We start from the raw sequence: 24,556 nt of genomic DNA on the forward strand, positions 1-24,556 counted from the left end.
TTCAAAGAACCCCTCTCAAACGCACACCCAGTTCACTCCCTAGCACATCAGCCTGTTTTATTTTCTTCATGGAGATTTTCTCAAACAGAAAGCATATTGTCTGTAGCCCCAGTGTCTTAAAGAGTGCCTGGCACAGAGTGGGCACTCAATACACATCCCTGGAATGTATGAGGGGCCAGAAGAGCATTCTCAGCAGCACTGTCAGTTAAAGGAGGGTTAAGCGCCCACAGTGCCCATCAATGGAGGCCTGTTATATAAACGTTTTCCTGTACCATGAAATACTATGTGACTGTTATTAAAAAAGACAAAGACATGCAAAGATAGTCAAGAAACAGTTCAGCAAGGCTGTAGGGTACAAAAATCAGTAGTATTTCTATACACAAGCAAGGAAAAATTTTTAAAATGAAACCAAGAAAACAATTCCATCTATAATAGCATCAAAAAGAATAAAATATTTGGTTAACAAAAATGCATGACTTGCACATTGAAAAACAAACTATGTCAAAAGAAATTTAAAAAGACCTAAATAAGTGAAAAGATATCCTATGTTCACACACCAGAAGACTGAACACAGTTAGGATGGTAGTACTCCCCAAACTGATCTTCAAATTCAACCCAGTCATTATCAAAATTCCAGTGGCTTCATTGAAGAAATGACCAAACTGGTCCCAAAGTTCATATGTAAATTCGAGGCACCCAAAATAGCCAAAAGAACTTTACAAAAAAGAAGGACAAAGTTGGAGGAGTCACACTTCCTGAATTCAAAACTTACTACAAAGCTCCAGTAATCAAGACAGTTGGCATGAGGACAGACACAGGGATCAATGGAAAAGACCTGAGAGTCCAGGAATGAACCCTTACATTGATAGCTGATTTTTGATAAGGGAACCAAGACAATTCAATGGGGAAAGAATAATCTTTTCAACAAATGATGCCAGGACAAGTGAATGTACATATGCAAAAAAATGAAGGTGAACCCCTTCAAAGGCTTAACTATAAGCGCTAAAACTCTAACACTCTCAGAATAAAATAGAGGCGAAAATCTTTGTGACGCTGAATTAGGCAAAGCCTTAGCTAGGACACCAAAGCACAAGCAACCAAAGAATAGACTGAACATCATCAAAATTAAAAACTTTTGTGCTTCAAAGGGCACCACCGAGAGAGTAGAGAGACAGCCCACAGAAAGGGAGAAAATGTTTGCAAATCCTATGTCTGATAAGGGACTATGTAAGGACCCATGCTGCTTAACAATGAAAAGACAACCCAAATTTTAATATGGGCAAAGGATTTGAATAGACATTTCTCTAAAGATATGCACATGGCCAATAAACACATGAAAGATGCTCAACATCAGTAGCCATTAGGGAGTTACAAATCAAAGCCACATCCACTAGGATGGATGTAATTTTAAAAATGGAAAATGACAAGTGTGGGTGAGGATGTGGAGAAACTGAAACCCTCACACACTGTCAGTGGGAATGTAAAATGGTGCAGTCGCTTTGGAAAACAGCCTGGTAGTTTCTCCAAAAGTTAAACATAGAATTATCATAGGATCCAGCAACTGTATTTCTAGGTGTATATCCAAAAGAAATGAAAACATGTCCACAGCAAAAACTTGTGACTTACATTCATAGTAGTATGATTCATAATAGCCAAATGGGGAAACAACCCAAATATCCATTAACCGATGAATGGATAAGCAAAATGTGGTTTAGCCATACAATGGAATGCTGTTCAGTCAAAAAAGGGAATGAAGTACTGATGCTAAGTGAGCGAAGACAGCCATCAACAATGGAGGCAAGCATATACAATGCAGAAAAGACAACAGAGAAGAGACAGTCTCTTCAATAAATGGTTCTGGGGAAAACTGGACAGCTACATGTAAAAGAATGAAATCAGAACATTCTCTAACACTGTATACAAAAATAAACTCAAAATGTATTAAAGACCTAAATGCAAGACCAGATACTATAAAACTCCTAAAAGAAAACATAGGCAGAACAGTCTGTAACATAAATCGCAGCAGTACTTTTTGATCTGTCCCTGGGATAATGGAAATAAAAGCAAAAACAAGCAAATGGGACCTAGTCAAACTTAAAAGCTCTTGCACAGCACAGGAAACCATCAACAAAATGAAAAGACAACCTACGGAATGGGAGAAAATACTTGCAAATGATGAGACAGATAGGGATTAATTTCCAAAATATACAAACAGCTCATACAGCTTAATATCAAAAAAGCAAACAACCCAATCAAAAAATGGGCAGAAGACCTAAACAGACATCAATCCAAAGAAGACATACAGATGGCCAACAGGCATATGAAAAGATGCTCAATCTCGCTAATTATTAGAGAAATGAAAATCAAAACTAGAATGAGGTATCACTTCACACGGGTCAAAATGGCCGTCATTGAAAAGTCTACAAATGATAAATGCTGGAGAGGGTATGGAGAAGAAGAAACCCTTGTACACTGTTGGTGAGGATGTAAATTGGTGCAGTCGTTATGGAAAACAGTATGGAAGTTCCTTAAAAAGCTAAAAATAGTCTTATCATGTGATCCAGCAATCCCACACCTGGGCATATATCTAGAGAAAATTCTAACTTGAAAAGATACATGCACCCCAATGTTCAGAGCAGCACTATTTACAATAGCCAAAGCATGGAAGTAACCTAAATGTCCACTGACAGATGACTAAATAAAGAAGGTGTGGTATATATACACAATGGAATATTACTCAGCCATAAAAAAGAATGAAATAATGCCATTTGCAGCAACATGAATGGACACAGAAATTATCATAGTAAGTGAAGTAAGTCAGACAGAGAAAGACAAATATTACGATACCACTTATATGTGGAATCTGAAAAAAAAATGATACAAATGAACTTACCTACAAATTGGAAATAGACTCACAGGCATAGAAAATAAACTATGGTTACCAAAGGGGAAAGGGTGGGGAGGGAGGGGTAAATTAGGAGTTTGAGATTAACATATACACACTACTATATATAAAATAGATAAACAACAAGGACCTATTGTATAGCACAGGGAACTATAGTATCTTGTAATAACCTATAATGGAAAAAAATCTGAAAAAGCATATATATAGTATATGTACAACTCAATCACTTTGCTGTACACTTGAAATGAATACAACATTGTAAATCAACTATACTTCAATACAAATTTTTAGAAAAGAAGAGAGTCACAGAAGACCATATACTGAATAATTCTATTTATATGAAATATCCAAAGAGGGCAAATCTGTAAGAGAGTACATAAGTGATTGCCTAGGGATGGTGAAGGGGACAGCTGGGGAGAAATGGGGGAACAACTGCCAAAGGCTTTCTTTTGAACTGATGAAAATATTCTAAAACCAACTGTGGTGTTGGTTGTATGACACTGTGAATATACTAAAAAGCAGTTAATTTGACACTTTAAATAGGTGGATTGGTAGGTTTGTGAATTCTATTTCAAAAAAGCTAAAGCTTTTTTTTTTTTAAAGACAAGAAAAACGGTTAAGTTTTAAAAGCAAGTTGCGGAAGAGCAGTTACATGATGGTGATCCTATTTGTGCTAAAGAAAAGGTACATTTGTAGATGCATTAAAACTTCCCTGAAGGACACACAAGATGGGCAGTGGGACTGGGAGCTGGAGGCAGAGGGAAGTTTTTAACATTTTTGTACACTTCTTTACTGTTTTAACTTTTTACAAAGCTGGGTTGCTTTCAGTATAAAACAATAAGTGAAAAAAATTAGAAAATGTTTTAGATCAAGGCAGTAATTAACAGCTCTTTCCATCAGCAGGCAGTCTCCAGCACATTGTCTTGACCGTTATCACGATGGGAAATACATTTACACCCTAACACAGTGCACACCTACAAAATCTAAGTTACTTCGTACCACGCACTCTGCTATTTTCTATCCTACTTGTTTTTCTTTCTTTTTATTCTTTATCCTTAATGCACCACCCACACTGACTTCTCAGTTCAGTTTGAAAACTGCTATTCTGAGTTTCAACTGAGTTTGTTTCTGACCCCCTGGGCAAGACACAGTCACTGCCTGGATCCCAGGCCTGAGCCACCTGATCCTGCTTGTCACCAAAATCTTCCCCGGGTCCTGTGCCCACTTCTCCCCACTCTTGGCTGCTCCCAGCCCTAACGCCTACTCTGCCCTGGTCAGCCCTTGGCCAGAATCCCTGCTGACCAAGAGACGTGCTTGCCTGGAGCTGCCAGCAGCCCAGCCTGGTCGCTGGGCCTCTGGGGGCCGGGCTGGTGCCCGCGGAGGGGCCAGAACCACAGCTTCAGCTGCACACCTCTAGGCAGGGTAGCCCAGCAGTGAAGAGCCCGCATTCAGGAGCCAGGCTGCCAAGGGTGCACATCCCAGCTGTGCTGCTGGTGGCCTCGATGCCGTCATCTAGCCAACTCCCCCATTTGTCAGGGGAGCCGAGTGGGAAAGTGGCCTGAGGTTCCACAGCTAGTTCATAGGGGAATTATGATCAGAATCCCGGCCCGTGGCCACATTCCCCCCCACACCTGACACTTTCCCCGGGCCTGGGAAACAACAGGAGCAGCTGTGACCCTGCCTGGCATAGTGCCTTGTACTCGGCAGGCACCTGGTAAGTATTCCAGAACTGAGTGAGTGGGATCTGTTTCATGGGTTTTCAGTTGCCATAAATTTGCTCTTCAGGCAGCTGTGGCAGCGTCCCCCAACAGTTGTTCTCTCTTTGTTAATAACAGAACCACTGCTTTTAGCTAAGCATGTGGCCACACAGAATAAGGTCTACATTTCCCAGATTCCTTGCAATTAGGTATGACTATGTAACAAAGTTCTGGCCAAGGGGATGTGAGCAGAAGTGTTGTATGCATCTTCAGGAAGGGTTTTTTTAAAGGGAGAGGGTACAACTTTCTGCTCTCTCTCTCCTTCCTGCTGGCTGGAATGCAGGTGTGATGGCTAGAGCTCAAGCAGCTAAATTTATCCATGAGGAGGAAGCCATGTACTGAAGATGGCAGAGCCATGAAACAGGGAGCCTGGGGCAGCATAATCTCAGTATCATGGGGCAGCATAATAGGCCTGGACTCACAATATTCAGTTTTCTATCTAAACTTTTATACTGTACTATACATTTTTTCCTTATCCTTGCTCATTCTGTCTGGTCCAGTAACCCCTTCTCTCCTATGCTATCAAAAGTCACATCATATTTCTTACAACAAGTTGATGCCTGGGCAGGGTCAGCCTGAGAAAACTGGTCTCAATCCAGAGCCCTAACTTGGTAGCTGCTTCCACATCTGCCCTTGGAGACTGGACCCCAGGAGGATGCTAGATTCCCCAGACAGGCAAGGACCCCTCATTGGCCCATAACTCAGCCCCATGATGCCTATTCCAGCACCAGCCAGGGCATCCAGCCTCCTAGGCAACTCCAACTAACCTGAACTTTGCTCAGCCCACAAAGGGGTCTGCTCCTGTGAGCAGAGAACCTGAGACCAGGTGCAGGACCCTAGTTCCCAGGACATCGAGATTCCCCAGAAGTTTTCCTCTGCCCTCACTCAGACATCCACGTCTTCCCCTCCCAGTCCCTACATATCCTGGGAAAATATTTTTATGGACAGGCAGCTGCACCGAGTTCAAGCCCCAGCTCTGCCACTTAACTAGCCATGTGGCTATACCTCTTGGCCTTGGGTTCCTCACTATAATCTGGATGCAGTTGTACCCACCCCATTAATTTGACACTGTTAGCACAGGGTAGACACTAAGACACAGTAGCTATAATCACCATCATCATTTTTACTATCATCAGTAAAGGGGGCTGAGCTCCGGCCGGGCTGGTGACCTGGATGCCGGGTTAGCAGCCAAGCCAAGCATCTTCAGGAGGCCTCAGGGGACAGGCTATCTTAGGCGCTGGCCACCGAACCACTGCTTTCACTGGGTCTTGCTGTAAAGGGCTTCTCTGGCAGCCGCTGGGGCAGGAAATGATGTTTGCAATGCCTAGGTCAAGGCCTGCGGGCCAAGCCACAGTGACCACTGGTCCTCCTTGGGGCTCCCCTCACCCCTAGGAGCTGCCTTCCTGCTGAAGAAATGAGCTGGAATTTCCCGCTTGCCACTCAGGCAGCACCCCAGTCAGCATGGGATGCACTGAGCCACCAGTGCACACGCTAGTATGTGCCCAGCACGGCAGAATCCACCAGTCTTCAACTGCAACCACAGTGGATAGGGTGACTTAGGGGCCACCTTGTGTCACGCACCTGCCTCTGTTTGAGGAGCTGCCTCTCCCACACTCTCAGGTCATGTGTTTGGGCTGGGGATCCATCTCTAGGTAATGGGGTATGTTACGTGATCCTGTTAAGCCAATCACACTGGCCACAGTGACTGACTCAGAGACGGGCCTGTGACTCAAGTCAAACCATTATGGCCCCATTCCAGGTAAGCCTGGGGCTTCAGCTTGAGCAACGGGAAGAGAAAAATCAATCCCTTTCTGCAGCATCTGAATCTGAGACAGGGGCTGAGGCCACCAGGGAACAAAGCTGACGTTTGGTGAAGAGCAGAACAAGAGATGAAGACAAAATGAATAGTGAGGACACCATTTGAGACCCTGAATCCAAATGCGTCTGAAGCCAAAGTGCCCACCTAGATTTCTGAATTATAGGATACAATAAACCCTTGCCTTTTGGAGGAGGGGGGCTGACTTGGCTGGTTACACATAGGTATTATGTCACCTGCAATATAAAAAGTCCAAAACCCAGCCAGGACTTAGGGCCACTGTTTGTTATTTCTATATAATCAAAAAAAAAAAAAAAAAACTTTATTAAAACACAGGGTTAAAAATAACCCACACAGGTCGGGTGCTGCTCAACTCCTGTGAACAACCTTTGCAACGGTACATGGGCAGCCCTGGCTCCCGCCCTGGAGGTGAGAACCACTCCCAATTATTCTAAATGTTACTCCTGGCAGATATCACCACTTCTCTAAGTAATATGCTTTCTCTGCTACTTCTTAATTTATCTATTTCGGTCCTGATCTATTGATTTCCTCATGTGATAAATGCGACTGTGGCTTCCCTTCCCCTCCCCACTCCTCCACCCCCAGACTGGTAGGTCTTTTCCTGTTTCTTTAAGATACCATGCCAAGAACCCTCTGTCTTATTTCACCAGACAGAAGGAGCTATGGGTTTCTCAGGACTTCGTCTCACCTAAGAGGGAAGGAAAGAGATGGCTTTTGTGCTGCAAATAAGTGATAAGAAAGCAGAAGAGAGCTTTGCTCTGCAAAAATGCATAATTTTTACTGAAATAAGACAGACAAATAACACATGTGGACATTTTACTGTGTCCCAGGCACCAAGCTAAGCACTTAGTGTGGACTCTCTCTTCTGGCAATGACAGGAGCTGCCAGGGAGAGGAGCGGCCGCCCACCTCCGATAGGGCCACCTTGGGGAGGGAAACTGAGCAGAGCCAGGCTGCCCTTGGCTGCACCTGGCTTGTTCTAAGGATGTCCTGAGCTCTAGCTTGAGTCCTCAGCTTCCTTCAAACAAGAAACAGAAACATATCTGCACTCCCATGGTCACTGCAGCATCATTCACAATAACCAAGGTGTGGAAACAACCTAAATGTCTGATAGATGAATGGAAAAAGGAAATGTGGTGTATATATACAATGGAATATTATTTAGCCTTAAAAAAGGAAATCCTGTCATTTGCAACAACATGGATGAACCTGGAGGACATTATGGTATGTGACATAAGCCAGACACAGAAAGACAAATCTTCTATGATCTCGCTTATAAGTGGAATCTAAAAAAGTCAAACTCATAGAAGCAGAGAGTAGAATGGTGGTTGCCAGGGGCTGGGAGGTGGAAGAAGTGGGGAGATAATGGTCAAACGGTACAAAGTTTCAGTTATGCAAGATGAGTAAGCCCTGGAGATCTCACACACAGCATTGTGACTATAGTTAATAATACTGCATTGTGTCCTTGAAATTTGCCAGGAGAGTAAATCTTAATTATTCTCAAACACACACATAAATGGTAACTATGTGAGGTGATGAATGTGTCACAAAGTATATGTATTCACCACATTGTACATTTTAAATATAGACACTTTTTGTCAATTATACCTCAATAAAGCTGGTAAAAAAGAACATGAGAAGATGTTTAACATCACTAATTGTTGGAGAAATGCAAATCAAAACAAAAATGAGATATCACTTCACACTTGTCAGGATGGCTATCATCAAAAAGCCTACAAATAAATGCTGAAGAGGATGTGGAGAAAAGGGAACCCTTGTATACTATTGGTGGGAATGTAAATTGGTGCCACCACTATGGAAAACAGTATGGAAGTTCCTCAAAAAACTAGAAATAGAACTACTATATGATCCAGCAATTTCACTCCTGGGTCTATAGCTGGAAAAAACAAAACCACTAATTCAAAAAGATACACACACCCCAATGTTCATAGCAGCATTATTTACAACAGTCAAGATATGAAAACAACCAACAGATGGATGGAAAGAAGATGTGATATATATATATATATATACATATACGTACAATGGAATACTACTCAGCCATGAAAAAGAATAAAATTCTGCCACCTGCAATGACATGGATGGACTTAGAGGGTATTATGCTGAGTGAAATAAGACAGAGGAAGACAAATACCATATGATACCACTTATATGTGGAATCTAAAAAATAAAACGCATGTATATAGCAAAATAGAAACAGACTCACAGATGCAGAAAACTAACTAGTGGTTACCAGTGGGGAGAGGGAAGGGCGGAGGGGCAAGTTAGGGGTTTGGGACTGAGATACAAACTAGTATGTATAAAATAAATAAGCAAGAAGGATATATTGTATAGCACAGGGGATTATAGCCACTATCTTGTAATAACTTTTAATGGAGTATAATCTGTAAAAATACTGAATCACTAGACTGTACACCTGAAACTAATATAATACTATAATCAACTATACTTCAATTTTTAAAAAAAGAGCTAGTAAAAAAAGAAAAAAAGCCAAAGCCCAATATAGGGGCTTAGAACACGTGCTCTGAGGCTGCAGGGCTGGGTTTCAATCCTGACTTCCCCATCAGGACCCTAAACAACACACTTCACGGGACTTCCTGGAGTCTCAGGCACTCACAGTGCCTGGAATTGAGTAGGGCTCACCAAGTGCTTATCAAGTACCTTTCCAGGATGAATTTCATTTATTTATTGGGGGTGGGGGTGGTGACAAATGTGCCGCATCAGGAGTTACTAAGCCAAGCATGGAGCTAAGAGTTCAGGTCAATGTCTTATTAATATCTGTACCCCAGCATGTTGTAGATGCTCAAGAATAAACATTTATTAAAACTATTTTGAGACAAGGACCTACTATATAGCACAGGGAATTATATTCAATTTCTTGTAATGAAGCTGTAATGGAAAAGAATCTGAAAATATGATATATATATATATGTATATGTAAAATTGAACTTTACTGTATAACTGGAACTGTAAATCGACTACACTTCATTAAAAAATAAGATAAAAAAAATGTTTCAAGAGATGATACAGTTCATGTCAGAATAAAAGGACTGACTTACAGATGTCCCCAGCAAGAACCAGTCACCATCCACGACCAAGCCCTCACCACCCTGCCCCTGCCCTTGCACCTTAAGGGCCCTCTTTCTGGAATGCCTCCCTCCTGCTGCCAAACCCCTCTGTTCCCTTCAAAACCCAGCTCAAATGTTTACCCCCTCCAGACAGCCCTCCTTGGGTGGTTTCCTTTCTGTAAAACAGGGGACAAGTAACGCCACTTTCCCCAGGAGTTCTGAGAAGTCAGTGACATCAAGCATATGATGCCTGGCAGAGAACTGGCCCTCAGAAGTACCCGCTGCTATTATGCCCTGACCATACCCCACTCCCCCAACCCCTAAGACCCCTAGGTCACATCCCTCCTCCCAGGCCCTCCACAAGCATTTCCATTATACCCAGAGACACAATAGTCCATGTGGTGGGCAGAATAATGGACAAAAATGTCCACATCCTAATTCCTGAAACCTATGAATATGTTCCCTGGTGTGGTGACTTTGCAGGTGTGATTAAATTAAGGGTCTTAAGATGGGGAGATTACCCTGGATTATTCAATGAGCCCAATATAATCACAAAGATCCTTATAAAAAGGAGGCAGGAGGGTCAGAGGAAGAGGTGTGATAGTGGAAGGAGGGGCCATAGAGAAAGATTTGAAGATGCTATGCAGCTGGCCTTGAAGATGAAGGAAGGGGCCAGAAGCCAAGGAATGCAGGAGGCTTGCAGAATTTGGAAAAGGCAAGGGAGCAGATTTTTTCTACAGCCTCCAGAAGGAACACAGCCCTGCTGACACCCTGGCTTTTTTTTTTTTTTTAATTACTATTATTTTTTTTTTTAGTGGTGGAGGTAACTAGGTTTCTTTATTTAATGGAGATACTGGCGATTGAACCCAGGACCTTGTGCATGCTAAGCACACACTCTACCACTGAGCTATACCCTCCCCCAACCTTGGCTTTTGAATTTCTGACCTCCAGAACCATAAGAAAAAGAAACCTGTGTCACTTTAAGCCACTGAGTCTGCGGTATTTTGTTACAATAGCAACAGGAAACAAATACAGTCTAGAAGAGCAAGTCTCAACCTGGAGCAAATCTGGCCCCTCAGGGGACACTTGGCAATGTCTGGAGATATCTCTGGTTGTCACGACTCCGGGAGTGCAAGTGGCATCTGGTGGGCAGAGGCCAGGGATGCTGCCACGCCTCCTACAGTACACAGGACCCTCTTCACAACAAAGGACTGTCCAGCCAAACTGTCAATAGTGCTGAGGCTGAGAAACCCTGCTCTAGAATGATTCTGGGAGAATTCCAAGGAGACTTCCCCCGCGTATGTAAAAACACACCTTCATGCACACCAGAAAGAGACAGAGAAATTAGCTTACTCATCAGTGAGAACAGCCACCCGCAGCTGAACCCAGGGAGACACTCACTTCTCTAAGGCTCATAAAAATATCATTGCAGTTCACTGTGCTTCGTCCATATAAAACTGTTATGGTGCAAAAGCTACTTTATTGTTTTAAAATCATTCAAAATATATTTTAGAATAAAAAGCATGATACTGATACTGTAATTATAGCTTCGATCTTTAAAATGCACAAGAAGGCTTAAATTTTAATTTCTGTTCATTTGCTGGGCACCCTTCTCATGTACCCAGGACACTCTGTACTCCTGGAGGGTCAGACCAGAGAGACAGCATGTCTCACTTCTCAGGGGAACTCTGTGTTTACATAGCCTCTCGGTGGCCAGACCATGTGAGCATCTGGAACAAAAGTGGCCGTGTCTGAGTCCGCTCTAGCTCCCAGTCCAGAGCACAATGCCTGGCACACACGTAAATGCAGCCTGCATTAATGAATAACTGGAGAAAAGCTGCCAATTTCTGTGGATATAATGGGTACTGCAGGCGTGGAGGAATGAGGTGGGGGGACTATCAAGTCATAATTACCAGACATATGGGGGTTACTAAGCCTGAAGACACAGCTGAGATCTTGACAGGGGAAGCCTGAGTCACAGAGAGGCCCTCAAAAAGCAGCCAAGACCAAGATCTGACCCAATTAGGCTTTTCGGACAAATAGACGTGGGTTCAAGTCCCAGCTCTGCCACTACTAGCTGAGTGATGTTGGGCAAATTACCTCACCTCTCTGAACCTTAGCTTCCTCATCTGTAAAATTCATCCACCAAAATGGAGCAGCATGAGCAAGGTGGAGAAGAGGTGAGAGAGCTGGTTTGGGGCACAAAAGCAGTTCTCCACCATGGATCTGTGCTCCCCTGCCCAAATCCTTTTGGGTCTCAGTGGGGCATGAGACTACATTTGAGCCAATGGAACGTGGACAGAAGTAACTCGAGCTGCTACGGGACCCATCGCATTTGGAGGCCCATTTTCCATGCCCCGGTCGGCCTTCCCTTCGCTGCAATCCTGCCCTGAGACACGTAGCTCAGAACAGATTCACAGCATTTCAGTATCACTTACAAAACTGTTGCTCCAGAACTCCTCTCAGCGCCCTGGAAGACAAGGGCTCCCCCCTCCCTTGGCTCGCACACGCTGTGCCCTCTGTTTGGCACAGCTCTCCCTACCCGCCCCCAGGCCAACTCTGCCACCCTCAGGTCTCAGCTTAGATGTCACCTCCTCCAGGAAGCCTCTCCAGAATCCCACAAGGTAGGCACTATTAGCTTCATAGCACAGATGAGGAAACTGAGAAACAGATCACAAGGCTAGAAATAGGGGAAGTGGGTTTGAAGTCAGTGCAGGTCCATCCAGAGCTTTCGCTCAGCCATCACTCGAAAACCCACTTCTAAAAGTGTGATCCTGGGGCTACTAGCAGCAGCGGCAGCCTCACCCAGGACCTTGTCAAATGTGCAAATTCTGGGGCCCTTGTCCAGTCCTGTTAAAGTAAACTCTGGGGGTGGGCCCAGCAAGCCTTCCAGGTGACGCTCATGTGCACTGAAGCTCAAGAAGCACCGGCCGAGAGATGTTCTGCAGCTCAGCCACCTGCCTTTCGGTCACTCCCTGTGGAGTCCTTCCCAGGTCTAGAAAGCATCACCGCTGGAGAACTGAACCCTGTCCACCCTCTGACTTTCCAGTCATTGAAGTGCTTCTCTGGATGTCCCGCAGCCCCAGGACTTTGGGGACCCAGGCACTGTCATCTACTTTATCATCAGCCTTTTAGTGACCCCTTCCCTCCTTTGTTTGAAGCTTTCTTGTTTGTGCCCATCAGCCTTGGCTGCAAGAGTTTCATTTAGAAACACTTCAAGGCCCGAGTCACTTAGCCCACTTTCTTCCAGAGCATTTTCAGTTCACTGGCGTAACCATCTGCAGCTTCTTGGTCAGTACAACTAGTTTCCCTAACACAGAAATTTTTATTTTTCAATCTGTCCAGCCAACCACTACTACTTTGAATCTAGCCTGATCATCAACTTTTTCTGCATCAGCTTTAAGAATCGGACCAGAAAGAGTAAATCCTAGAGAATGAGCTGGAACAAACCCAAGTTTCTGCTAGTGACCCTCAGCTTTCTTCCACGCTACTCTCAGTGTCCCAGCAACCGGATGCCAATCCTGCCAAAGACCGGACAAGACTTCTTTGGGGAATCCAACCGCTGTGAGAAAAAAAGGCCTAAATTATCCTTCTCCTGTGGAACAGCCCAGCCAGATCACCCCGAGGGGAAGGCCACAGCCAACAAGCCCTTCTCATAACCACAGACCTTCCCGAGAGCTTACTGGAGCCCCATTCTCTTCAGCAGACAGCCCTGGACCACAGGAGAGGGGGAAGGGGAGGCTCTGCTCCCTAGTCATTCCAGGGCCCAGGCTCCTTCCAGCTTGCCTTCTCTAGGCCCTCAGAGTCCCCTCTGCTCTGCTGGTAAATGGGAAAGAGGGGAGGTTTTTAGGATGGAGGCTTGAGAGGGGCACACACTATTTCTGCTCGCATTCCGTCAGCCAAAGCACAGTCATGTGGCCCACCAAACTGTAAGGGAGCCTGGGAAATCCACCCAGGTGATATCCTAGGGAGAAAAGGACGTGGGTATTGGTGACCTGTAGCCATCTCTGCCACAGAACACCTTAAAAATGTTTTAAAACCATATCGCTGATATATCCTTAGCCAAAATGTACTGTTCTGTCACAAAAAGCACAAAAGAAAAAAACCTACAGATCACAGAATGTACACAATGATCATGTGTCAACTGAGACCATTTCAAGTGATCATCAGGCCATGACTTCCTGCTTCCCCGCCCCCTGCAAAAGATAAGAACTTGGGACCCCAGCGCACATCCCCTCTTTGAGAAAATGATGAGAGGAGGGGTTTTGCAACCCTGACCCGGCTATACCTGAATTACTGTCACCAGGCAGCATATTGTATTTGTTCAATTAATACGTGAACAAAAGAATGAATGTAAGGTTCTGTGGAGGCCACAGAAGGAAGACATCTGCATCCCTCTGTCTCTAAACCCTACCTCCTTCCACCAACATATTTTGCAGCTCAGCTCAAACATCACCATCTCCAGGAAGCCTTCCCCCAAAACCCTCAGGCCACCCCGCCCCACCCCCACATCCACACAGCGGGCATTATCAATTCCCACCTGCTCGCTCTGTATTCCCACACTCAGTCCACTCTTAGACCACTCGGGGCCTGAGTTTCCTCCTCTGTAAAACAGAGGAGTGGACAATTTCCTGGCTGAGTCGACCCAAGGCAGGCTGCATCCAGGGCCGAGGACCCAAAAGTCAGGGTCCCAGAGAGCGTCCCAAAACACAGGTAGCAGTCCCCCTCCCACCAGCCCATCTGTCTCGCTGGGTGTGCAGTTGGGCTGGTTCCCCAGCAATGTCCCAGGCCCTCGCAGCGGATCTAGGCCGGGACTCACCCGGGAGGCTCCCGCCCCCGCGCCAACACTCACATATGAATGCCCGGCCCCTTGGCGCACACATCCAAGAAGGCTGCCAACGCCCGAACTCCCGCGGTCAACAATGCAGCAAGGGCGCGTCTACACTGTCCTCGAGGTTCCGGGAATTCGGGCCTCTAGTTCAGGGGCCAGGGTGGGGGAATGTGGCTCTGGGCCCTGCAGGGTAAGGAAGGCAGTGCTGCCCCCACCCTCTGCGGGCCTCGAGGCGCTCCAGGCGGAGGCTGCCACGCTGCTTCTCCCAGACCATCAGGTGCCAAGTATTTTCCCAATAAACACGGCCGTTAATCTGCACGACTCCCCCATTATACAGAAGCAAACACTGAGTCCCGAAGAGCTTAACCAATACACTCTCCTTCCGCCGGGAGCCCCACTTTTAAGCCCCAGACGCTTAGACTGCACCCGGGCGCGCAAGCTTGCAGCGCCGGACCCGGGCCCCCCTGGCCAACCGCCGCCCACCTACCTGCCTCGGGCGGACAGGCGGGGCGGCCGCTGCCCACGGCCGCGAGGATCCACAGGAGCTGGCAGAGGCTCGCCGACCGGTGCTCCAGGTTGCAGGGCGGGGGCCCCCCGAGAGTGCCGGGGAGCGGCGAGCGGGGCGCGCGGGCCGGCGCTCGGAGGAGGCAGCGGGGGCCGCCGGAACGATCCCGGGGCGCAAGGAGCGCAAGGGGCCGCTGGAACGATCCCGGGCGCGAGGGACGCGTTCCAGGGACGCGAGCGCAGGCGACCGTCAGCGGGACTGGGGCAGCTGAAGAACTGGGAGCGCGGGCGGAGGATCCGGACACGAGCCGAGCTGGGGCTGGGACTGGGGCTGGGGCTGGGGCAGGAGCCGGCGGGCAGGGGAGGAGCCGAGGCCCGGCGGGCGCTCGGCGCCACGCTCACGTGGTCGCCCCGCCGTGGCCGTCACGGCGCGTGCAGCTGCCGCGTGGACCTCCCGGCTTTGCTGTGTCCGCGGCTCCCCAGCCTGTTGAATATAAGGCGTCCGGCGGGTTTGACCCCTACCCGCGAAGGGGCGCACTCGCAACGAGTAATTTGAGAAGGGGCAGCCAACCCGCCCCTAGACCACCGCACCTTCCCATTCTCAGTCTGCTAACTGCCTAGTTCCGGTATTCGAGTGCTTTCCAAAATCAGTAGTGATCCGATCTCGTTGTTTGTGCGTCTCTAGGCACAAACTTTAAGTACTTTGATCAGAAATTACTTTTCTAACCCCCGATTTCTACCCTGCAAAAATTAGGCACTTAAGACTATGGCAATTATTTGTGTAATTATTTGATTAATATCCCCTCTAAGCGTTCCTTACCTGTCTAGCACATTGCTGTATTCCTAACTCTTAGCACACGGCCTGGCACATAGTGAGTGCTTAATATATACGTGTGAAATGAATGAATAAATCTGGAAAGATACAAGGAAGAAACGGAAATAGAACTACTGATAACTACTGTGAACACGTTGTCATTAAATTCTTCCATGTACTTTTCCGGTGAAGTTTTAGAAATCTCACAACTCTCATTTTAGAAATAAAAATATCATATAACATAATACCGTAACAGTGATATTTATCGAGCGATTTCTCTTATTCCATATTCACACCAACTCTAGAGGTAGATTTCAGTAGCTCTGTTTTAGGGATCATAAAACTGAGGCTTACAGAGATACACTTGCCCAGATTTCCAAGGTGGCTCCTCTTGGCAAAGGGTGTCTGTATTTCGGGACTCCTGCTGGTTTTGGATCTGACGAGTTGCTCTGTGTAGTTAAAAAGGAGAGAGGAATTTGAAGGACCTCCCCTCCCCCTCCCCAAGCAAGTGAGAGGTAGGGAGCGGCCAGGCAAGAGCTGCCAGACGCTGGGGGCGGGGGCCTGTTCAAGTAGTTTGTGGTGGGTTGTGTGACATAATCCCTCCCCTATGCCCCAGAGAGTTCTTCAGGAAAAGCCTCCTCGGGCTGGATTGATGTGAGTGACCAGATTCTCCCAGGGAACTCGAGGGAGTGCTGAGTGTCCAGGTGAGTGCCAGGCAAACACAGAGAAATAGATGCAGGCAGACCAGAGGTAGAAAGACACTGACATCTGGGTATGCATGAAGAAATAGCTACATTTTTCCTTACAAGAGCAGACTCTTTTATCTACTACTCTGTTCCTCCCCTCAACACTAATTGTAAACATGTTTCTGTAGTCAAAGGCCACTTGTCGTTTGTAATGCCAGCTTTGATGACCCTTTTGGTGGTTTGTCGTAAGAGCTGATATTTTTAGGGCATACCCTTTGTGTCAGGCACTGTGGAAACTGCTCTACAGACATTATTTCCTTTAATTCTCACCCCAACCCTCTTATTGTCCCCACTTCATACACAAGGAGACTGAGGCAGGTTAAGTGACTCCCAAGTTTACAGTTAGTAAGTGACAGAGCCAGGACTTGAGCCAGATCTAGGTATATACTGACCCCTCAAGTGTCCTGTCCCTAAGCCTTAACTAGTCAGTTTTCGTGGCCCCTAAAAATCCAGAACTCGTTGGGAGAGTGAAGTCCTTCACCTTACCAGCTACACTGGCCTCTGCAGGAAGTAGATTCAAGTTTATGAAGCTCAGGGAAGGGGTTACATACAGGCAGCATTTCATAATGTACCTAGCAGCACCCAGTGGGGCCTTCCAGGGACAGATCCCTCACCTGTATCCTCTACTGAGCTCCTCTCTGAAGTGCCCAGATAATAGTATCTCATGGTATTTCCTGAGTTTTTCAGATGCTAAAACCCACCACAAAAGGGAAGAAATTAACTACTCTGATGATCTTTAGCACGTGGCCCCCAGACCTTCTGGTGCCTAGGGGTTGACATTGTTGGCCTCAACATGGACCAATTAGAGAATTGTGCACGGGCAGATCTCCTATCCTTCGACCCCCCTCCCTCCCCTGGCCTTTAAATATGCTTTGCTGAAACCCTTTGGGGAGTTTGGGGTTTTCCTGGGTGTGAGCCACCCCATCCTCCTTACTTGGCTCCGTGATAAAACTTTCTCTGCTCTGAACTCCAATGTTTTGGTTTGTTCGGCCTCAGTCACATGAACTTGCCTTTGGTAACAGTAAGGCGGTGAGGGGAATGGAAAAAAAAAGAAAAAAAGAAAGAAAGTGCTGAAACCCATCATTGAGTGTTTTACTCCTTAGCCTCGGTACTACAAGTTTCAGAACATTCAAGGTCTAGAGGATAACACTTTGGTTTAACGCATTGGCTCCTTAATCACCTTGAGAAAACTCTGGCTCTTAGCAACAGACAAAATTGCACATGAAATTTTGACCGTGGGAAAGTCGGCAAGAACAAAGAGCCTGAGCTAGTCTGTCCAAATCTAAAACCAGAGGGGAAAAAATAATTCTGCAGTACTTGTAGCTCTATGGCCCTGGGCAATTATTTAACTTCTCTTTGCCTTTGTAATTCCTTCTTTCCACAAGAATCGTGACTCACCTTCAGGCTGTCGCGGAAAAATGTGTTACAGCGCAGTGTTACAGCTCAGTTGAGACGGCAACCTGGATCCGAACGACAGACCAAACAGCACTCACTGAGTAGGACAACTCAGGTTTATTATGCCAGGGGCCGAGAGGAGTTAACACTCCGAACTCTGGACACCATCTGTAGGTTTACACCAGCTTTTATCGGCTGCCAGTTAACACTTTGTAACTTCATATGCAAATGAGGTACAACGAAAGTTGACTAATTAGGAACAAGCTTTGTAGATATGGACCAAGCAAGAGGGAGAGAAATAGCCAATCAGGAGTGAGCTCCATGCAAATGAAATACTACAAACGGACCAATCAGAAGTTAGGGAAATGGACCAATCGGGAGTGAGAGAAATAGCCAATCAGGAGTGAAGGAAATAACCAATCAGAAGTGAGCTCAGGGAACCAATAGAAGTTTAGGGGTAAGTAAGCCGTTTCATAGGCAAAAAGTGAGATAAAGCCTGAGCACCAGGAAAACGGATGGTGCGGGCTGGAGAGTAGTGGCCCTGCTTGGGGATCCTGCTGATCTTTTTATGGGGCTTCCTACCTCAAGGGAACCAGTCCGCCTTATTCTCAGTTCATGAGAATAGCCCTTCCCACTCTCCAGGTCTGAGTGGACCCATGACCAGCCCTGGCCAATCAGCATATTCCATCCTTTCTGCCTTATTCACTTGTTCTTGGATGGGCATGTGTGACCCAAGCCAAGTCAATGAGATACTAATCTGGACCTTTGACAGCAACCATAAAAAAGAGAATCTCTCTTTTCTAGAGAGTTGTTGAGCGGGTGGGATGTAAGTCTAGGGTTTGGGGGCATAAAGCAAATACCTATTAAGCTCCTGTTGTGTGCCAAATATTGTGTTAAGAATTAGGGGGAAGCCCTGCCTTCAGAGATCTATCTAATGGGGTAGGAAAAGGGAAAACAAATTTCTCAGTCGTGACCACCTTGATACAAACAGCAGGGTGTGCTTTGCATGAGAATCGAAGAGGGGCAATGAGAGAGTATAAAGGCAGACGTGGTCAGGAATCCTTCTCTGAAGACATGACACTTGAGTTGTGCTCTGGAAGAGAAGTAGGTATCACTTCCAGTAGCTTTAGAAAGACAGGTACCCTGGGTGGCCTCAGCAAGAAGCTATGGGTCAGATCATTCTTGGTTTTCACTTGGTCCTTAATCACCCACCTTTAACCACTACACAAAGCTGTTCAGACTTTATTGAAGAGTTTGAGATAACAGAGAGAATTAAATATAGGAGGAGAAAAATGAAATTGTACCCTCAATCTTCCAGTATCCAAGAGGAAAAATAAACCCTTCACAGGTGACTGTTTGTTGGCACACTCCAGTTCCAAGCCTTCCTCCTCTGTCCGGAGTCTGCCCTTCCTTCTCTCATGTGGACAGACATCTGTTTTTCAAGCTCAGAGGGATAAAATCCCCATGTCTGTTGGAAAGACCTCTCTCCCTGTTTTTTTTCCTCTTTCCCTCCACCAGAGTCATCTATGGGACTCAATAACCCATAGGATGCAAGAGATACCATCAAGAAAGTAAACAAAACAAAACAAAACAAAGAAACAAAAAAAAAAACCCTCAGGCAATGGGAGAAAATATCCGTATATCATATATCTGATAAGGTATTTGTAGCTAGAATCTATAAAGAGCTCTTATAACTCAAATAATAAAAAGATAACCCAATTTCAAAATAGGTTAGAAGTTTGAATAGTCCTCCAAAGAAGATACACAAATGGCCAACAAGCACATGAAAAGATACTCAACGTCATTAGCCATTCAAAAAATGCAAATCAAAACCACACCCACTGGGATGGCTGTCATCAAAAAGATCAGACAAGTGTTAACAGGGATGCAGAAAAATTGGAACCCTCATACACTGCTAGCAAGAATGGAAAATGGAAAATAGTTTGGTGGTTTCTCAAAAAATTAAACATGGGGTCACCATACAACCTAGTAACTCCATGCCCAGGTATCTACCCAAGAGAAATTAAAACATATGTCTGCACAAAAACAGGCAAAAGATAAAAACAACCCAAATGTCCATCAACCAATGAATGGATAATTAAAATGTGGTATACACATACAATGGATATTATTCAGCAATAAAAAGGAATTAAGCACTGATAAATGTGAAAACGTAGATAAACCTTAAAAACATTATGCTAAGTGAAAGAAGCCAGACACAAAAGTCAAAATATGATATGATTTCATTTATATGATATGATTTCGTTTATATGAAATGTCTAGAATAGGGAAATCCTCAGAGACAGAAGGTAAATTAGTGGCTGCCTGGGGCTGGGAAGGGAGTTTGGAGGGGAATGGAGAGTGAAGACTAACAGGTATGGTGTTCCTTTTTAGGGGGATGAAAATGTTCTAAAATTGATTGTGGGGATGGTTGCACATATCTGTGAATATACTAAAATACAATGAACTACACACTTTAAATGGGTGTATTGTATGGTATATGAGTTAAATCATGATCGAGCCGTTACCCTCAAAAAAGGGCTCAATGGCATCTTCATGGCGCTTCAGGGTGCAGCAGCAGAAGAGAGGTCACCAGGAAGAGGATCCCAGCTCTTACATGCTCCAGCCCAGTCTAGGTACATGGCAGTTCCCAACTCCAAGGGATGGGTGTCACCCTCCCACAGGCTCAGGGAGGGTTAGAGAACCACACTGGCCACGTATGTCATAGGAATGAAATGGTTCTCCAGTGGTAGCTGCTCAGATCCCTGTCCACAGGATGCCACATTTGTGAGAGTTACAGAATAGTCTTGGGTTCACAGCAAAGCTGGGCAGAAGGTACAGAGATTTCCCATATCCCTCCTGCCCCCACATATGCATAGCCTCCCCCATTGTCAGTGTCCTCCACCAGAGTGGGACATCAGTTATAATTAATGAGCCTACACTGACACGCCATAATCACTTACAGTCCACAGCTCGTATTAGAGTTCACTCTTGGTGGTGGACAGTCTGTGGGTTTGGCCTAATTTATAATGACATGCATCAACTGTTATAGTATCACACGGAGCAGTTTCACTGCCCTACAAATCCGAGTTTCACCTGTTCATCCCCTGCACCTCCCTCAACCCCTGGGAACTACAACAGGATGCTTTTAAGCAGCAGCTTTAAAAAGTCCTTGAAAGTCCTCCTTGGCTCCTTGGCTCAGGAGGTCCAGGGCCTACTGGACACGAAGCCATCAAGGAGCCATTCAATGACCCACTTGTAGCTACAGAAAGACTGGCAGAAGTGATGAAATGACCAGCCTTCTGACTTTTGGAGAGTGTATTTCTCCCTTTCCCTTGCACAAGGCAAACCCCAGGATTAGGGTGGGGCACGTGTGGGCCTCTAGTTCCATTTGCTCCTACATCTGCATAGGCAAAGATCTGGAAGGATGCAGCTAAACTGTTACTCATTACAATGGCTACTTCTGACCTGTGGGGTTCAAATGGGAAGGAGGGAGGTGGTGAGGAAAAGAACTTCCCTTTAACTTTATACGCAAGATTTGACATTTGAAAAAAAAAAAATTTTTTATAATGAGCATGCATTACATTGTATTTCAAATTTAAAAAGACAAAAACAAAAAAAACAAAAAAAACCCCCAAAAAACAAAAAAAAACACTTTCCTTTACCAAAGCAGTAATAGAGTTTAACTGGGTGGAGAAATTAAAGGTGATTATATTTTCCTCTTTGTGCTTTTCTTTCTTAGCTTAGAGTTTCAACAGGGGACATGTATTCTTTTAGCAAAAGTTATTTTTAACCATCACTTAAAAAAAAAAAAGAACAAAAACTAAACAGAGCCCAGTTGCCCTGGTTTCTGTGGTCTCCCCACCCTTGCCTGGCTGGGCCTGGGTTGTGCATAGGAACTGCCCTCCCAGCCTCTCCCTTAAGGCATAAATCACCAGGGAGGCTGAGTCAGCACTGCTTGGAGGCCAGCAGGGAGATGGGCCTGCTCACTGGAGCGGGTGAGCTCAGGGCCTGGCTTCCACAGGATTTTTGTTCTATTGGAGAAACTCTGGCATGAGGGTTCTGAGCATCTCTGAAGTAAGCCCTTCTTCTCCCGGAAGACCTGCTTTTTGTCTGATCTTGCCGGATCCAGTGGGTGCTGGATAAAAGTTTACTTCAATTAAATTATCAGAGAGACACAGTTGGGAGGGGTAGGGTTGTGTCACAGAGTCCAAACTCACATTGCTTGCCACATGACAGGCCTTGTTGGGGCAAAGAATAGGGACTTTACTTGGAAAGCCAGCAGACTGAGAAGATGGTGGGCTAGTGTCCCAAAGAACTATCTTCCCCAATTAGAATTCAGGTTCTTTTTATATTAAAAGGGGATGGAGGGTGTGGCTGGTTGTTGCAAACTTCTTGGTGCCAGAATTTTTTGTTCTTGCAGCTGCCCTTGTAGGTCTGGTCACAATGTTCCTGTAAACCTCCAACAAGCCAAGTGTTATTCTCTGTTCTGCAACTTTTTATCTCTATATGAATGGGAAAGTGTTATACTTCTAAATTCTAGAGGCTTGAGAACAGGCTATCCTGTATATTTCAGTTTATGGGCAACGTTCTTTTACAAAAGGTGCAGAACCAGCATGAGTAAGCACAGGAAACAGCACAAAGGTTGGAGGTAAAGGAATAGGTTCAATATGGAATCAGGTTTGTTCTTCTCTGTTACAGTTACTGCTAGCAAATGGTCCAACTACCGGAGGATGCTCTGAGTCACTTGTTGGGGGGATAACCCAAAGAGATCTCTGCTTCCTTCTTGTGGCCACAGGGGGTGATCTTCAGGAAGAACGGACCATAATTAAGATACAGAAGTTTGCTATGTATTTATTGATGTTATGTATTTGCTCTGAATTTACTGTATTTTAAAAAAACACACTGAAGTAGTCTATGTAGAACACTGGATCTTGGAAGGCTAGGGAATGCTGTCTTTGCCTGGGGCAGCTAAGACAAGTTACTCAGCCTGAGTCTGTATCCCCACTTCTGTAAAAAGCGGGTAATAGTGATGACTGAGGGAGCCTACAAGTGGCAATTATCGGTAAAAATGTTCAATGATTTTCCTTCCTAGACCTGTGATTCTTACATGGCAGGGGCCAGGCCATGGACCGCCCAAGGCTGCAGAAGTTCCCTGAAGTAGGGCTTGAGAGTCCACAGGGTGGGGACCCAGCCTGGTTTCGCGAAAACCCAGGTTTCCCGCGGGACCCCAAGCCCTGCCAAGAGCAAAGGCAGCGCGGCACTGCCCCCACGTGGCTGTAGGCAGTGTACCACACTCACGGAAAAGCAAATGCAAACGTACATAAGGATTGAATATTAATATTAATATTTTGTAACTCTTTTTTCCTTTTTAACGCTGCGTCCCAACTGTAGGTTTTATTGCCGATCGCAAGAGCGCTTCGACTCCGAAGCCCGGAAGGAAGCCAGAGACCAACATGCAGCAACAAACACAGGAGACACAGTCTGGTATCGGGCATGCGCAAACCAATGAAGGCGGGCCTCCGAGAGCGTGAGCGGTCGCGTCATTGGGCTGATATAGCGTGAGTGGAAACTCCGGTAGCGGGGAGGTAGCGTGGCCGAGTGGTCTAAGGCGCTGGATTTAGGCTCCAGTCATTTCGATGGCGTGGGTTCGAATCCCACCGCTGCCAGACCTTTGATGGTTTCTCTTTTACTTCTATATATTATCCTCTCCCAATTACTCTTCCCTTTTCTTTTCTGACGCGCTCTTTTTTTTTTTAACGGAATGGGGAAAGGAAGGGAAAAGGAAGAAACTGCAACGCAAGCCTTCTCACTCCCTAGCCTAGTACACAAACACACCAATCTTGCTACCTAAAACACAGAAACAAAAATACCTCCGTATTTCCATGGGAAAACATCTGAGATACCTTGAAAAGTTCTCAACAGGCTTTTTGCATCTTTAATTTAATGGTTCAAGGCCTGAGGCCACAGGGAGTGGGCCTCTTTACCTCCCAAGGACAAAGTTTAGGTGGGGATGATTTTAATCAAGACCTGAATTAGGAAGCGTCCCTTTCTGGCCAGCTCTGTGTCCTGTGGTGAGCTCAAGCTGACTTCATAAATCACTGTTGGTAGAAAAGGTGTCCGGCCACCTTAGAAGGGTCTGGGGTATCAGGAGGCCTGCCCCACCCTGGCGTATCAGCTTTGAGGTCTCAGCTTCATTGATCCACCTCCTATTTGGTTTTCAGGCTTGTTTATTTACTCATTCAACAACCATTTATGAAGGGTCTACTATGTGCAAGAAACCAAGATCAACCTGAGGCTACAGAGTGACAAGGCAGACCTGTTTTCGCACTCAGAGTTTACAACCCTTGTAACTTCTTTCATTATACCTGTGAGGAGTGTCATGGAGCATGCAGACCTGACTCAGGGACAATGGAACAAGTAACATTTAACTTGGACTTGAAATTGAGAGATTAGCCAAGTGAAGGCTGGAGAGTGGAGTTCCAGGAAGAGGGAACAGCATGTGGAAAATTCTAGAGGCAAAGGAGAGCCTAGTGGGTCTGAGATGCTATGAAGGTAATTCAGGGCAGCTGGACAAAGAGCAGCATTGGGTGAATGGCAAGAGATGAGACTGAAGTGTCAGGCAAGAAGGGCCATAAGTGCCAGGTTAAGGCTTTGAACTTGATCCTGAGAGCAATGG

General features: G+C 45.7%; 2 protein-coding genes and 1 non-coding gene across 6 annotated transcripts in view; 1 reads left to right on the top strand and 2 right to left on the bottom strand.

The window, feature by feature from the left end:
- EEF2K (eukaryotic elongation factor 2 kinase) overlaps window positions 1-15,254 on the bottom strand; it is a 60,130-nt gene extending 44,876 nt beyond the window's left edge. For 2 of the 4 annotated variants that reach the window (XM_074346218.1, XM_074346217.1), the window contains exon 1: window positions 14,906-15,254. The gene's annotated coding sequence lies outside the window, so the exon portion shown is untranslated. The remainder of the gene's footprint in view (window positions 1-14,905) is intronic. The other 2 variants (XM_074346220.1, XM_074346219.1) reach the window with 2 other exon arrangements.
- Window positions 15,255-15,360: 106 nt separating this feature from the next.
- Window positions 15,361-24,556, bottom strand: part of SDR42E2 (short chain dehydrogenase/reductase family 42E, member 2) — a 29,167-nt gene continuing 19,971 nt past the window's right edge. Inside the window, exons 12-15 of the mRNA XM_045521149.2 lie at window positions 17,881-17,942; window positions 17,417-17,492; window positions 16,091-16,185; window positions 15,361-15,406 (exon numbers count right to left, since the gene is read on the bottom strand). The gene's annotated coding sequence lies outside the window, so the exon portion shown is untranslated. The remainder of the gene's footprint in view (window positions 15,407-16,090; window positions 16,186-17,416; window positions 17,493-17,880; window positions 17,943-24,556) is intronic.
- On the top strand, window positions 23,465-23,546 carry TRNAL-UAG (transfer RNA leucine (anticodon UAG)). Its single transcript has one exon. It is a non-coding gene; the product is annotated as a tRNA-Leu (tRNA).

This window comes from Camelus bactrianus, chromosome 18, assembly GCF_048773025.1.
Source record: "Camelus bactrianus isolate YW-2024 breed Bactrian camel chromosome 18, ASM4877302v1, whole genome shotgun sequence".
In the NCBI taxonomy this organism is placed as follows: Eukaryota; Metazoa; Chordata; class Mammalia; order Artiodactyla; family Camelidae; genus Camelus; species Camelus bactrianus.